General features: G+C 38.3%; 1 pseudogene; it reads left to right on the top strand.

Moving 5' to 3' along the window:
• Positions 1 to 422: 422 nt before the first annotated feature.
• On the top strand, positions 423 to 1,663 carry LOC149214461 (protein WHAT'S THIS FACTOR 1 homolog, chloroplastic-like; annotated as a pseudogene).
• The last annotated feature ends 16,165 nt before the right edge of the window (positions 1,664 to 17,828 follow it).

The following is a 17,828-nucleotide window of genomic DNA, read 5'->3' as shown; positions in this document are numbered from 1 at the left end:
TCTAGAAACTAATGATGGTGTAGAAAGATCCAGAATCCTGGAGATCTAGAAACTAATGGCGGTGTAGAAGAATCTATAATCCTACATGTGATTCATGAATTTGGCTTCACACTTAACACAAGCACTGTAAAATAATTTAAACGCGCTGAGTTTAAGACATGGGTTCCAAAGCTGAAGAAAGGATCTGAGTTTAGGAACATGGATTCCAAAGTTGAGGAGTGGAAAATTGTTTGGGCGCTATTTGTTTGATAGCAGCCATGAAGGTGGACAAGTGTGCACAAAGAACATGTTAACAAAGTATCTGTTGGGGATGACGACAAGAACATGCTTCTTGGTAACTAAATGTAAGACCGAAGTACCAATGGAAATGGGACGATGCAGCAAGGAGATGATTGGTGACTGAGTGCAGCTAGCACAGTCTCATGGGCTCGAGGAATCCTGGCCAGGCAGGAAAATCGACCAAGGAATTTGTACGTAAGGCATACTGGAAGAGAAGGAGAAAGGAGGTGCAAGCAAAGACACAGAGGACTCCAGCCTTTGAAAACATAGTGGAGAGAGGCAATTATTGGAGGTTTCTGACAAAATAAAAAAATGTGGCTAGAAAAGGAACTAGAACAGGTACTTCATCTAGATGAGGCCGGGAAAATGTACAGGGAATTGGGTTTTGCAAGAGGAAGAAAGGTCACAAGTTACGTGGGGAGAAATCTGGCCCTATTTGAGCTTTACAGACACACTGATGGAAAAATGTGGATTGGGTTCACTAGCCTAATGGAGAAGCTTTTGGAAGAAGAGAAAACTATCATGGAAGAGACAGAGAGAGCCCGAATGGATACGTTGAAAAAAACTAATCATGATGTCTGCAGACAAACGCATTGCTCTGTCCAAATTCCACCACTGCAGGCACATCTTTGGTCTTCCAGATGATTTCAGAGACAGAGTTAAAGAATACCCACAGTTTTTCCGAATCGTTGAAGAACAGGGTTGTCGAATTTTGGAACTTGCACAGTGGAATCATCCATTAGCCTCAAAGGCTAGTTATATTGGTAATGAGGAGAAAGATAAAACCAGCATTTGTTTTTCTTTTAAGGTATGTTCAGCGTCTCCCTACTGGCAAGGATGGATTGCATATATTAAATGCTTGCAATACACTTCCTCTGGTTTCACCATACTCTGACAACTCCAATTGAACTTGCAATCTCTGGAGGGGAAGAAGTATATGGTGGGCTTGATTCATGAGTTTCTTAGCTTGACCTTAGAGAAGACGGCCTCCATACATCATCTACGCAACCAACTCCAATTGAACTTTCAATCTCTAGAGGGGAAGAAGTATATGGTGGGCTTGATTAATGAGTTTCTTACCTTGACCTTAGAGAAGATGACCTCCATACAACATGTGTGCAACCAATATATACTATGACATTAATCTATTAAATTAATGCATGGGGCTATATATGTCTATCACTAGATAATGTACTGGCTTAAATCCAACCTAAGGCATATACAACCCCTGCCCATTAATAAATCGATTTCTCATCATCTGGTGTAATTCAAGGATAACTTCAAGCTGGGAAAATACACCTACCATACACATAAGGAGCAGTCTCGTTCCTTTTATTTGGCAAGCACTGAGATGAATTGGATCGTGTTTTGGGTCAAAACATAATCAGCAGGCAAAACATAACTAGCACAAGGAAGCATGCATATCAACTAGGTAACACTGACATGGGTGGAGTAACCGAGACAAATATCTCATGACAACAGAAATAATTTCGTGCAGCTTTAGTGTGAGTGGTGGTACAGGGAAGCTCTAGGTGTAAGTCTTGAAGGAGAGTCCAGTAAGATTGACTCTACGAACAACATCGTGGATACAACAAGAGAAGGCACTAGAAGGAGATTTAGCTGGGCAGAACATAAGTTGGAGTTTAGGAAAACCACCACAAGAACCTATACAGTTAGTTATGTGCATTACTAATACAAGTAGTGTCCAGGAATACTTTGGAAGAGGTTGAGCATGCCTGGACTTCATTGAGAGCTGATGATGGAAGAGGTATAATTCCAAAAGGTCCCTATGCAGAATTATGTACTGTAAATTGGAAGAAGGGTGGAGGGGATCGATCCTCTGGAGTCCCTGTTCCATTCAGCCATCTTGTTTTAATCTCTTGAGCAAATACCCCTCCAAGCTCTGGAATCTGGCTTGGGGTGACTGGGCAAGATCACGGTGCAACTCTAATCTATGGTTGGGTGGAGAAGAGTCAATAAAGCCCATATTAATAATTGTGAGTGGTTGACCCGCATTAATGAAGGGACCACAGTTAGTTGCAAATGGGCCATGGTATTAGATAGATGGTATTAATAAGAACCATGGTATTGACCCATGGTATTGCATGTATGAATCCTATATAAAAGATAGAGACTCCCCTCGAGGAGCATCATGTCTTATTTTGTAATTGAGCCCAGCTTTATTGGAGGTTTCCCCCTCGAAGAGGCAAGTGAACATTGCTTTCCTTTCTGAATAATAAAATACATGCTGCTATTTCTTATTGTTCCGTGTTTTGGGTATATTTCTTCGCATATTTGGTATTCTGGTATCTTCTTGCGGGTCAAGAGCATAACAAGTGGTATCAGAGCACTTTCCAGGGCCGGTGGGATCTCCATTTTTAGCAAAAAAAGTTTTTGGCAAGAGACATGTTCTAGCACCTTTAAACCACGAGATCTGTCGTTGAGCGCATAAACCTGTGGATTTGGGGAGGCATGCACGCAGGAAATACAAGAGGTGGTCACATTTGTTGGACTCCGTTGTAACCCCTATGGGTACCCCTTCAAGTAGTAGCGCATTAGACAGAACCGCACACGGATTGTCTTCCACGTACCCTCTGGGTATATCAAAAGACCCCTAGGCTCTTTTGAAACCTCGCCATAGATAAACTGTCGGCCGTCTTGCTGCTACAGTACACTGGGAATAGCACTCGGGGAGATTACTCGCTCGTACGATAGGGTAGTCGGGTTGTATGGCTAAGGGTACAGTTGATCCTCCTTGGTTAGTGCCTTGAAAGATTGGGCCAAGTACTATTGTCAGACCCTTATGTATATTGCGATCTGTAGCACCTGACACTCCTTGAGACCATAGTTCCCTTGTCTCTCTTTAGATCACGCATCCTCTTTGCCAGTTCAGATCTAGCAGGTGGGGTTCTGTCGCAGCCGCAACAATTAGTTCCGCCATTCAAATCTATCAAATCCGCCATTCAAATCTAGCCATTTGGGTTCTGTAGCAATCGCCACAATTAGATCCGCCATTCAGATCTAGCAGTAGGGGTTCGATCATTGCCACATTCCTAATCATACTCTGCAGTTGAGGGTTAGCCGATAGATCTGACTATTTGTGTGGGCCCCTATACCTAGGTGTGATTCTCGTAGGACATTGGGTAGCATTTACTTTTCTGGGATTTGGCTACTACAGTATTCCAAAGCAAGGAGTAAAACTCCTTTCGGAGACTTAGCCCATAAGAATCAGGTCGACAAGCTGAGCACAGTGGTACCATTCACTTGTTAGCGTAAAAATTTTGGGTGGTCCCAAATTTTATTTTTCTCGCAGTACTGACAAATGCACCGGATTGGTGCATGGTACAAACCAGAGCTCAAGCTATGGCCAATGAGAATATTGACACCCTTGATCAAAAGTTGGACACATTACTAAAGACGATCCAGACCTTAGTTGATGCAATGACAAAGGGCAAGTCATGGGAACACTCAGAGGCATATGCTTTTAATGAAAACATTGAGGGTGAGTCTAGCCATTCTCTTCACCTCTTTGGAGACTACCAACAGTCCTAGTCGTGACCACCTAAGCTGGACATGTATAAATTTGATGGCTCTCATCCAGCCACGTGGCTAGCACAAATGGAGCAATATTTCACATTGAATCACATAAGAGATGATGTGACTCAGCTAAGTGTGGGTAGCATGTAATTGAACCACGAAAGGTGGCAATGGTGGCAGTGGCATCAACGTTGCTATGGAAGGCCCATGACTTGGCAGACATTCTCAAAAGCCCTGACGGATCGCTTTGACCATGAATCTAACTTCTTGGGTTGTCTTACTAAGCTCTGACAGACAGGAACAATGAACGAATATATTACAGCCTTTGAAGCCTTAGCCTTCCGCACCGGAGGTCTACACGATCAGTTCTACTTGGAATGTTTTGTCAGTGGCCTCAAAGAAGCCATACAAGCCGATGTCCGACTGCAACACCCAACCTCATGGCTGGATGCTTGCAAGTTAGCTTGTGAAGTAGAACATGCGTTAGCGGCCCAGTCTAATCGCCCAAATTTCATAGCCAAAGGTCGCCCCACCCAGGCTCAATGCACTACCCAAACACTCAAGGTTCAAAAGGTGTCATCTGTGGAAATGGTGGAAAGAAGAAAGCAAGGATTGTGTTACTACTGTGATGAGAAATACTCCCCAGGGCATAAATGCAAGGAACCCAGATTCTTTCAAATTGATGCTACTGATCACAGTTCATCGGAGGAAACCCCACCAATTGACGAACCAGAGGAGGAAGATGAGGACAACCAACCGGACAATGTACTTGACGAACTAGTTATCTCACTTCATGCTTTGGCAGGGATTTCTTCTCCCCAAACTCTCAAAATCAGAGGTTTTATTAAGCATCGCCCTGTAGTAGTCTTGATTGATAGTGGCAATACGCATAAATTTATCCATCAAAGAGTCGCATAAGCAGTGCATTGTTTTGTTAGAGCGGTCTCTAACTTCCGGGTCCAAATTGTTGATGGGGGGACAATGAAATGTGAAGACCGCTGTGAAAATGTCAAACTTCAAATGGGGGATTATTAGCTAAAGACCCACATGTTTGACATACACATGGGAGGGTGTGACATTGTCTTGGGTGCTGAATGGCTCCGCACACTCAGCCCAATCATAATTGATTTCCAGGAGTTATATATGAGCTTTAAGGAAAAAAACCACACACATACCCTCTGCGGACTCCAGGCGGGTGCTCCCTCTATCATCAACTCGCATATGATGGAAAATTTGTTAAAAAAGGGTCACCATGGAGTTATAGCCCAATTTAATGCCATCCAGGCCTTCGAACCCACTTCTCTTCATATTCATCTTGAGATGCAACAGATCTTAAACAACCATCTGTCAGTCTTTGACAAGCCTCATGAGATTCCACCCTCGAGAGGAGAACATGACCATAGCATTACTTTGGTCCCAGGGGCCCAACCACCAAATGTGTGTCCATATAGATATTCGTTTGCCCAAAAGAATGAAATTGAAAAAATCATAAGGAACTCCTGGAAGCAGGTGTCATTTGTCCTAGCATTAGTCCTCATTCATCATCTGTGGTCATGGTGCTCAAGAAAGATGGGGAATGGCATATGTGTCCAGACTTTAGGGCCCTCAACAAGCTGATGGTCAAAGATAAATTTCCCGTCCTAGTTGTTGATGATTTGCTAGATGAAATAAATGGGGCTCAATTCTTTACTAAGCTCGACCTTCACTCGGGCTATCACCAAATTTGCATGAAAGAAGTAGACATTCCAAAGACTGCTTTCCGAACTCATGAAGGCCATTATGAATTCCTGGGCATGCCCACTTCCATTGTGTATGATCATAACCCAATCTTCACCAGTAACTTTTGGCAGGAACTCTTCAGGCTACAAGGTACCCAACTACAACTCAGTACTTCCTATCATCCCCAAATTGATGGTCAAACTAAAGCAGTCAATAAATGTTTGGAGACCTACCTTACGTGTTTCACTTCATAAAAGCAACATCTATGGGTACAATGGTTACCTCTAGCAAAATGGTGGTATAATACTAACTATCATGCCACCACCAAAATGACTCCATATGAAGCAGGTTCTGGTCAACTCCCTCCTTCACCTACTTCTTATATCCAGGGATGCTCAAAGGTACAAGCAGTGGATCACCTCCTACAGAACCACACAGCCATGCTGGCCCACCTCAGAGAGAATCTCCATCAAGCTCAAAACTGCATGAAGCAACAGGAAAATCAACATCGTTCAGAACACAAATTTCAAGAAGGGGATCAGGTATTTTTGAGGCTGCAACCATATAAGCAAACATCAGTCAAAGACAAGGGTTGTTAGAAATTATCTCCAAAATTATATGAACCGTATCAAGTACTTCAGTGCATTGGAGAAGTAGCATACAAGCTAGCTTTGCCACCCACGACAAAAATCCATCTAGTCCTCCATGTCTCATGCCTCAAGAAAGTGAATGGGAACCATTGCTGAATTCAAACCAGTTTACCTGAATTGGATGAAGAAGGTTCAATCTGGCTCCAACCTGAATAGGTTCTAGACATGCGAGAACGGCACCTGCGTGGCCGCACAATCAAGGAAGTCCTTGTCAAGTGGAAAGACACCTCTCCAGAAGATGCAACCTAGGAACCAGCCACTGTCCTTTAGCAGTTTCCGCAACTTCAGCCTTGAGGACAAGGATATTTTTATGGGGGAGGGCATGTTATGGTCCAACCCTAACCCCCTTATTTATGTAATAGGGTCGAGTCATAGTTATAGTTAAGTAAAGAGTCAATAAATCCCATATTAATAATTGTAAGTGGTTGACCTGCATTAATGAAGGGACCACAGTTAGTTGCAAATGTGCCATGGTATTAGATAGATGATATTAATAAGAACCATGGTATTGACCCATGGTATTGCATGTATGAATCCTATATAAAAGATAGAGACTCCCCTCGAGGAGCATCGTGTCTTATTTTGTAATTGAGCCCAGCTCTATTGGAGGTTGCCCCCTCAAAGAGGTAAGTGAACATTTCTTTCCTTTTTGAATAATAAAATACATGTTGTTATTTCTTATTATTTTGAGTTCTGGGTATATTTCTCCACATATTTGGTATTCTGGTATCTTCTCGCAGGTCAAGAGCATAACAGTGCTCAAGCATGACTTGCTCATAGGGTTGATCAACACTCTATGTGGTTGGTCTAATATAATTGACAACCATACTAACTGTCAATGTTGTATTGCTGAATGGATTACTTGGCCAGGTTAATATTGTTTGCCAAGATGCATATAATTGAGTGTTCAAAATATCAAACATTACTTGCCAGTTTAACAATATGCCTTTGAATATGTGAAAACTTTACCTTGCATGCAATGGTGCTAATGGCTCTGGTTAACTTTTTCTAGGTAAATGGTAGGGAGGTGTGATATTACTCATGCTGAGTTTTGATACTAATAAGTACTATAAAATTCATGCATATAGGTGGAACGTGGTTAAGTAATCTATTGCTGAGTTGATTATCGATATTTCCCTCCATACAACAATGCTTGTATAGTGTGTGATAAAAACTCTGCCGAGGAGCTTGTCACAAAATTGATACCAAGCCTTGCCGAATCCCAATTTGAAATGTTGGGATGGTAGGTGCTCATCGGTGAGATGATTGGAATACCAATATGAGGAACACAATATGACCCTAAGAATTAAAACTATGAAACTTAGGTGTGTATGTAATCCTGAGTCAAACCAATTCCAGCATCAAGTGCGGTAAGAGCATGGATCATTGTGCAAAGCCACTAAAACTCCTCAAAACCCTCGAAGCATGCCTAAAATAACAATGGAAGCTAAAGTGCAGTAGATATATGTATGCACGATGCCTTTTGTTGACTAGCTGGATAGCACAATTGCCAATCAAGATAAAATCTGAGAAGTACGTCAGAAATAAAAAAAAAATCAAATAGAAGCAATTGTTGAACAAGACGAGTTGGAAGAGTCTAACTGCATGGTATCATCCATTGCAGAGTGGACGGATGCTGCAATTTGCAGACTATAACAACCTCAATCAACGTGTAGAAACATACCCAACCACTTACAAAAAAGAAGGAACATCACAATTTGCATGTCCATCTGCATACTTTGTACATGATTGCAAAGAAGTTGAATGATTACCTTCATCAAGAGAGGAGACATTGCAATTGATGGTTGGTGTCCTACTGCACTACAATAGTATAAGAATGGAAGGATGCTGCAATTGACGTGTGAAGGAAGCCTTGTCATATGCCCACAACCACAGAGTGACAAATAAATTCCATGGCCAAGACAGAAAGCTACTGCATTTGTTGAAAGGCATGTCACTGCCACTGTTCTTCATAAAAGAATAGCATGCCTCTATTGTATGAGTCTACATCTCAGATGGTCATTAGGCACAGGAATTGAATAAGTGAACTAACATTACCCTAGAGAATCATACACTGAGCTGAGAATATAAACATGGTTGACACTGAGTTGAACATGGTTGGTATTACATTGAGCTGAGAATATAAACATGGTTGGTATTAGCATGCCCAAAGAATCATTTGCTTGTTAGAAGTTATATGTTATGTACAATGTTCCACCAAGGTTCTGGGACGAGGGGGCGAGGGAGCGAGGATACGTGGGAGCAGCCTATGCAAAAGCTCCCCGCCAACTTTTAGGAAATGTGGGGGGATGTCAAGGTCTTAAAAGCTTATAAATATAAAATATAATTTATAAATTGAGTCCACTATGACAATTGGGTTTGAATTGAAAAGTTGCAAAGCATGATCATTGATATGAATATCATTATCTAATATCATATAAATTTAAAATTCTAATTTATAATCATACATCATACATTATGATTAAAGTTTAAACCATATTGATGTTCCACTTCCTACTATGAACATTGAATGCTGAACAGTGAATATTGACATAAAATTATAAAATTCAAGTCTGATACATCAAGAGTCAAAATTTTATAGAGTCAGAATAACATAAGAACATCAACATATCGAAAGATAAACGAGCATAATTTTGCTCAAGCCTCAAGGTAATGCCCCACTAGTCTCTGCATCTAGCTATTGCATGAATAAATAAGGATCAACCATATCACCATCTGAATCTGAATCACTAGCATTCTCAAACATGCTAAGTGGCACACCAACCAACCCCATCTGTCTCTCATCAAGTCTCTCCTCCATATCTACCTATGCATCATCATCTAGATCAACATCCCATCGTGTTGTTGGTCCCTTCAAATACTCAGGTGTCTTAGTAGAGTTTAGGCTTCTATGATCCATATCAAGTTTACAAAGGATTTTTCGGCGAAGATCACATGAGACATCATTTGTCGACGCGTTTCGAACCAACCAGTGTGGTTCATCGTCAGGACATAGGGCACTATGCATAACAACTAACTTCTCCGCTCTTTTAGAGGTAAGCTTGTTCCTCTTGATAGAGTGGATGAAGCTATATGTGGACCAATTCCTCTCTGTTGCAGAGGAACTAGGAGCGTCTTGTGAATGGAGTGAGGGGCCAGGGTGAATAATGAATTAAATTTATAAGAAAACGAATTGAAACCCTAAAGTATTAAAACTAATGTTAAATTTTAATTATAAACAAAATTTTATTTTAAAAAATCAATCCCCTTGACCCCCCACGTCCCCCTCGCCCCCCCTCGAACCCCACGTCCCCCCCTCGACCCCCCATGTCCCCCCTTGTCCCCCCTCGATCCCCCACATCCCCCTCGACCCCCTTTCAGAAATGACCCCTCAGCACAAGGAAACATCCCCCTGGAACGTCCCCCTGTGTACCCTGTTTTTTGGGAGCGTGGGGAAATTACCCCTTCTCGTCCCCAAGTCCCTGGAGCGCAGGGAAGCTAGGAAACTAGACCCCTAGGGGTGGGGGCGAGTCCCCGTGGAACACTGGTTATGTATAGCAATTCGTGTTCCATCGAGTAATTGAGGATTTCATCTTGCCCTCTAAACTTGCTTATGTTTAACATCTAACACTTCTAGGAATGCCCTTTGTTTGATATGCTTTGTAAAGGATAATTAAAGCATTGTGCAGATAAAAGTTATTTTCTCTCAACTTCTAATTATGTCTTTATAGTGAAGACTTAGATTCCTTCCCTCCGTTCACTATCCTTTATAACTCTTGGGTTTACAACCTCTATTCTCTTTAAGGCCCGGGAAGTCCAAACATTAATGATATCATGTGGTATAATCTAGGAAACAAGTCTCAAGTTTTGTAATAAATGATCATGAAAAAAGAAAAAGGGAAGAGAAGCAACTCTTCTCTTTGTTTTGATGGCATATTTTTTCCACTAGGAAGCAAACCACTGTTTGCAGATGCATTGTGAAATAGGCAAAATCCTATGAATTGTCCTTGAACACTTAGACCATAAAATCATGGAAACTTGAAAAGGTTGGTAAACTTACAAGAAATTGGAGAGTTTCGCAACATAATTAGGTCATATCCGTGAAGTATCATTATTTGGCCATGGTATGGCGCTCCATTAAATCTTGAAAATTGCACAATCTTCTCATAATGTGATCAGGAATAACATTGAGTAGCAATATTTTTTTTCCTTTAGGAGATTTTGTTTTTAATCTTCATTGTAGGTAATGGCTATGCACTTGATATGTATTGGCCACAGATTTAGTAACGAATGGGATAAAAAAATTCAACCAATTAAGAGTGGTTTTAGTTGGGATTTGTAATGACCCAAGGATAGATCTTGGTTAAGTCACACAAACTTGGTTAAAACAATATTCTTGGTAAGGATGTATGAGTGCAATTAAATATTCTTGGTTTGTTTTTGCACTGGAATTGTTCATTCTATATTCATGATCTTGAAAACTTTTGCCATATTGGATTGCTATATTATATTATTATTCTTAATTTTTAAGAACGTGCAATGATATTCCTGTTTTGTTTGACAATTACTATGTAATGTTATCATAACATGGAATTGAAATTCTTTCCCTCCGCATTTGTAAGTTTGTATTTTGTTGTTATGTGCGCTTTATGCTCATAGGCCTGAATTGTTGTTTGTTGGTTGGAGCCTAGAGTAGTTGGTTGTTATGTTGAGGGTTTTACATTTTCTATTTACTTATGTGTGTTTTTCCCTCAAGATCAGTTTAGGTGATTCTATTATGGAATTGTAGGATAGAGAAAGATCTTAAACTTGGAGGTTGAGTTTTTTTTCTCTACTATTAAGTCTATAAAATTGTTCTTGGACAACTATTTTGCAAGGATATATTTGGAAATGATATTCATGTAGTGTAAAGGCATAATGATATGTGGTTCATTTCAAATGGCATAACAATATTATTTTGAATTAAATGTAGCTGCTTTATCTTTTAAATATGTAGATAAAACAATAAGTGAAGTTTTTTGCAGTTTTTAGGTGCAGTATTAAGGATCATTCCTAAAATCCTAAACAAATTTCTAAACCTCATTCTTTTAAGTGCACCTTAGGAGTAGAGTCTAACTAAATTTATACCTCTGCATAATGAATGTATCTTTATAAATATTACATTTTAATATTAATAATTAGTAATATTTATGATCATTTTATATATATATATATATATATAAAATCAATGTGCATATTGTACCTTTAATGAGATTTGCTTTTTGCTAATTAACATTATTTTAAAATTTGTTTTGATAACATACTTGTTGTCTTTACCATAAATTCAACTTTAAATTTTAAATAAAATATAAATACACTTCGCTAATAAGGTTTGCTCGTTAATATGCTAATTAACATTACTTTTAGGTTTGTTTTGATCCATACTAGATGTCTTTACATTGAATTCAACTTTAAATTTAAATAAAATATAAATGCATTTCACTAATAAAATTTGCTTTTTGCTAATTAACATTACCTTTAAATTTGTTTTTATACCATACTCGATGTCTCTACACTGAATTCATCTTTAATTTTAAATAAAATATAAATGCACTTCACTGACTCTTATTTAAGTATCACAAGACTTAAACTTTTATTTATTTATTTTAAAACGTGTGATTAATATTAATTTATAATAAATAAAATTTAAATTAAATATTTTTAATAATAAATTATATGTAATCATAATATATATTTTATAAATCTTAAAAATTGGAGGTCTTGTTCTCATCTCCCACATCCACAAGTTTTTCAATCAAGCAGTTAAGCAAGGGTTCCCTAAACCTTGGACTGAGAGCCTCATTTTCCCTATTTTTAAAAGTGGGGATACAAATAACCCCTCTAATTATCGGACAATTATGATCAGCCCTCTCTTAGCCAAGTTGTATGGTAGTATTCTGGAAAAAAAGTTAAGCATATGGCTTGAAAGTGAAGGTAAGTGGGCTAAAGGCCAAGCAGGTTTCAGAAGGCATCACTCAACAACAGACCACCTTGTTACGCTTAGGATCATTGTGGAGGAATGTCGTAATGATAAATCCAATTTATTTTGTTGCTTTGTAGACTTTAGAAAGGCTTTCGATACGATTCCTAGATACAACCTTTGGAATAGGTTAGAAGAGCTAAAGGTTCCTCTTGAGTTGAGAGCTGCTGCTATAAGGTTATCCGAGAATGTAATTGCCAAGCTAAAGAGCAATGAGGGGTGGTCGAAAGATATTAAGTGTAACATCGGAGTTAAACAAGGTTGTCCCCTCTCCCTACCCTATTTGGCATTTACATCGATAAGCTCGAAGGCTATTTAGAAGAAGCAGGATGTGATGGCACGATCTTAGCTAGGATAGTCGTTATCCTTCTTCTCTATGCTGACGATATTTTTCTTTTGGCAAGGTGCCCTTATGATCTTGATAAGCAACTCAAGCTTCTTAAGGATTTCTGCTCTACCATGGGTATGACTGTTAACACTGACAAAACAAAAGTTATGATTATCAAATCCAAGAAGGACACTTACGCTAATTTTATGTATGACAATAATAACTTGGAGGAAGTGTATTCTTACAAGTACCTAGGAATTGATATCCATCACAAGCTCAACTGGAACCATAGCATTGAGAAAAGGATCAATGGGGGGTGGAAAGCTTATTTTGGTCTTGAAAATAATTGTAAAACAACAAACCTCGTAATGTGGGATAAAAGAAGTTCCTCTTTGAAACTTTAGTCACTCCTGTTATCTTATATGACTGTGAGGTTTGGGGTTGCAGCATCTCCAGAGAATCATGGAGAAAGATTGAGAAAATCCAGAAGCATTTTATAACTTATAACCTGAAAATTAAAAGTAATACACCCTATCCTATTCTCCTTATAGAAGCAGGTCTTTCCCCTATTGAGAGCCTAGCTATGCTTAGGTTTCTGTTGTACAAGCACAAGCTCAATAACATAGACGATCATAGACTTCCTAAGCTAGCTTTCAATTCCAGCCAAAACCACCTAAGGCTCAACCGAGGATGGCATAAAGACACAAGGGCCTGGTTAAACTATTGGGAGATCAATGAGAATGATGCTTTGCAAAACATAAATAACATTAAAGATATTGTTACTTCTAAGTTCAAAGAAAAATTGTGGTGTGAGAAAGATTTAGTGTCTAAAAGAAAATTAAGTTATTATAAGAAGGTCATCAACCCCACCCTTGAAGATAAAAAATATCTCTCTATTTTAACTAGCTCAAAGAAGAAAATTAATATAGCAAAGATAAGAACAAATTCTCATGAGCTCCATAGTGAAACAGGTCGTTGGGCAGTTCCTAAAACGCCATGGATGGAAAGGATCTGCCATATTTGTGAGAATAGGAGCATCGAGGATGAAAATCACTTCCTCTTAGAGTGCCCTGCATACAACCACATTAGATCTCAATTTCACAATCTTTGTTACAATACTGACCTTCCTAGCCTTTTACAATGTCAAAATTATAGTGAGCTCGGGAGGCTTCTCTCCAAGCTTTTTGAGCATAGGAATAAAATCTTAAATCAAAATAAATAATTTGTTTATTTAGGTCCGATAGATCATTGTTTGGTCTCAGCGGACGTTAACCATTATCATCATCATCATATAAATATTTGATCTTTAAAATATAAAATAAAATAAAAATTATTTTAAATAAAAAATTCATATATAATGTTTGATGGACGATAAACATATATCTATCATTTTAATAATTCTTATCTCTAGGGAAATTTATTTAAATTCTTTTAAATGGAATAATATAAAGCGAAAATGTTTTGGTTTACAAATACAATACATATGTATCTATAATTTTAATTTTAATAATTCTTATCACTGGCTCCGCTTAAATATATTTAAATTCATTTAAATTGAATATTATAAAGTCATAAATATTTCATTTTATATATTTATATAATATATAAATATTTATTTTGAAAAAATATGATATCTAGATTGGTTTTTTTATATAAATTTATTCACATAGATATAATTATTTAAATGTTTTTCACAATTTTATTAGATTACAAAAAAATTACATGGAATATAGGTATGGAGAAACATGGACATATCATTTCTGCATTGAGTATGTTTAGGAAATAAAGAAAGTCTATCTAATTGGGAGCTAGCTTGGGGATGCTTATCTGCTATAAAGTGGGAAATCATATGGTCTCTTTAAGAATATTTAAACCAGTTTTTAACAACAAAATACCAAGCTAGCATGTAAAAAAGACAACAAAATAATAGAGATTGATCGATAGTGATATTGGTCATGCTGAGAATTACTTGAAAAAGGATTTTTTTGGCCTTTCGACAACCATGACGATCTTTCCCATTCATCGAGCATCCCTCTAGTGCCAATGTTGACTTCCTATTGCAGTGTCCCTTTTGTTGGATTCTCTGTTTGTTGAGAAATCTAGGGGCAACTAGCTTGGGTGATTTCTCTTACTTTGATAACTGCTTGTGATGTATTCTTACTCAACTTGATTAGCTTCTTCTTTTACTTGATTATAATCACCATTCTTATCATCAAACAACTACCAAACAATAAAGAACAATGAGACAAGAGGACACGAAATATAGGCTCTCAGCCATGGCCAAAACTTCTCCTCTTTAGAAGAAAACCTACAAGAACTCTTCTCTTCTTATAGAATTTCAAATGACGAATTCCAAGACTTTGACCCTTGACCAAGACAACTCCAAGACCAAGTCAACCTTTTTCCTCTTCTAGAAAAGTCAAACCAAGTCAACCTTGCCTTGTAGCAGCTGCAATCTCTCCTTTGATCTAGACTTCAGGCCTTCAACCTTGGACTACAATTTTGACTTGCAATGGCACATGTGAGATTTTATAGTGATTTTGTCCTCCTCTCTCCTTCGCTTGAGATGACTTCTTCTCCTTATCAATTCGACTTGCAAGGGAGACTTCTTTTGACCCAAAACTCGACTCTATTTGACAATTGCAATCTGAACTTGTTGCAACTTAATGTGCCCTAGTTCTCCTTCGCATGTGTGAGAATGATGGCCCAAAAACAGTTCCCAAAACTCGAATTCTTCTTTGTTAGAATCTTCTTCTTCTTCGCTAATTTAGCTCTCCTTTTTCTTTACTTGATCAAACTTGTTGTGAGCTACTTGGATTGTCTACAAATGTGGTCGACTTCCCTCTTATATATAAGCTTCTAGAGAGCCTCATTAGGCCGACATGTCATCTCTAGGAGGCCAACTTCACTGTTTGATAGGCCGACTTGTTGCTTGCATTTTGACAAGGCCTTGGAGGGTCTTTGACTCATTTTGTTTTTTTTGCAATATGTAACTTGCCAAAAGGGTCTTCCATACATGACAATGACTCTTATGACTTGTTGACTCAAAGACAAGCCCTAGAGGCATTCAATGGGTGCTTGACATATAAATCAAATAACCATGAGCATGAAACTCATGTCTCAAGGATAACAATAATAATTTTATTTTTTTCTTTACATCAAATACATAAAGTCATGATTACATATGTGTCATGTCCCCATTTTTATTCTTTCCCATAGTACGACCAGGGTGGATTTCCAGGGCAAGGGAAGGCGAGTTGCGTGGAGCAGGTTATGTCAGTAGGGGTCCCGATGGAGTTTTGAGGAGTTCCTATGAGGTCCAACAACATTCACTTGGTATATTCCATCATTCACACAGTTTGCCTTTCGTTCAGGCACATTCCAATAACTTTCAGAAAACTGACTTATTAGTGGGCTTGACTCAATTAATTACGCTTAAGATGGCATTCGGGGAAGAATACGTGGCACAACACTTTAGTGTAATAGCTCGTTGGAACTGGAACAAGAAGCTCTACATGATGGGATGGTTAGATGAGAGTTTCAGTGACCTAAGGAGACATGATGACCAATTTACCATTTTCCCACAATAAAATGAATATTTTAATTCAAATAAAAGAGGGAAAAGTGCTCCATGATTAAAATAATAATAAAATAGAAGGTTCTACAGGAGTCCATCATATCTATAAAAAAAGAGGAGGAGACCATTCGAAGACATCTTGGTTTTGATATTGTTTCTTGTATGAGAGGTTGAGGACCCAGTTCTCTACTTCATTGGTAGCCCTAGGACGGAAACCCTCGGGTGATATAGAGAGATTGGGTGAGCACCGATCGCCCCTTGGTGGATTCATTCAGAATCCACAGGTGTAGTAATTGTTTTTTTTCTATTTCAGTTTGGAGACCGGAGGGTCATTCCTAGCTATTGTATTGGCATCTATCTGTATATAATAAAGCTAGATTTTGGTTGTTGCATTTCTCATTGTTCCTCTTGTTGTGATTTTTAATGAGATTTTATGCAATTCCTAAATTTATGGTTTTGGTATTACATGGAAATCTTCTGGTAATTGCATGATAGTTTTATATGAAGTTGTTGTTTCAAAAATTTATGACTTGGGACATTACAATATGTCATTATGAAGACCGAACCTAGTTACATATTTCAACACTCCCTCTTAACTAGGGAGGTATTCATAATATATACAAGGTATTTGGACATTCTCAAACTAAAGAATTCTCATAAGAAGAGTCATATTGGTAATCCATTTCATAAGCTACTGCCTTAGCTCATGTCAAAGCATCTCATCATAGCAACTAGCATTGTCACATAGCAAGGCCTTGACTAATAGCTTTACTTCTCCACAATATCAGAGCACAATGCTTGCAATACCAATCATTGATAGACACCATCATTATTGTCTCTAAAGGAACTTACCCACCCAGGTGCTCACAGGGTATGTCCTTTTAGGATGATTCCTATATTGGAATAACACGTTCTCGAGGAATTTTCTCTTCGACTACTCTTGCCTATTGGATGCCCTACCACATCCTCAAAGAGTATCAAAATCAATATTAGATGCTTACCCAATCCTCCATTCTTTCTTCATAACATGAAGACGAGAATGATGTGTTTATCTCTCCCTTTCAATTAGGGAAGATATACTCATTCCTATAAAAGGAACATACCCAAGCTCCCTCTTACCCAAGGACTTTTACAAGCCCCCTCTTAACTAGGTACTTGTTACCAACAACAACTATCTGCTCTTTGGTGGAGATCATGGTACTATCAGTTGCTTGTGGGGCTCCTCCTTTCGATGTCATTAACTTCATCTTCTTCATTATGGAGATTTCATCTTCTAGATTTTCTTCGTAGGACATCAACCATCCATCACTTTCCTTTCAATGAACCATAATGTTGAACCAATAGTCATGTCATCATTCTTTCATTTGGAAAGTGATCTTCCAATCCACATCTGACTTTTCTTCACATAACTACCTTTTCCAAGTCATGTTTCCTTTAGGATCTTCCATCCATTCTCATGTGTACTAGTTGTAGGTGACATCTACAGCTCTCTTTTGGTAGCCCTGTTTCAGCCCAACCAGATGTTGTTCAAAAATAAAAAATGAACATCAAATTAAGGTTACCTTTTATGATGGCATTTCATCATGACATTTTCTCCTGCAACATCAACATCCTGCACATTCATAAACACATCTCCAAGACTTTCAAATGTCAAGGGTCTCCTTCCTTTACAAATTTATCAAGGTCTTCATATCTTCTCTTATGGAGATGTCATCGCTA

The sequence above is a fragment of the Pinus tabuliformis genome, chromosome 1_1 (genome assembly GCF_031772625.1).
Source record: "Pinus tabuliformis cultivar Carrire ecotype Pingquan chromosome 1_1, CPIR1, whole genome shotgun sequence".
Classification (NCBI taxonomy): Eukaryota; Viridiplantae; Streptophyta; class Pinopsida; order Pinales; family Pinaceae; genus Pinus; species Pinus tabuliformis.
This window is presented reverse-complemented; position numbering and strand designations above follow the sequence as displayed.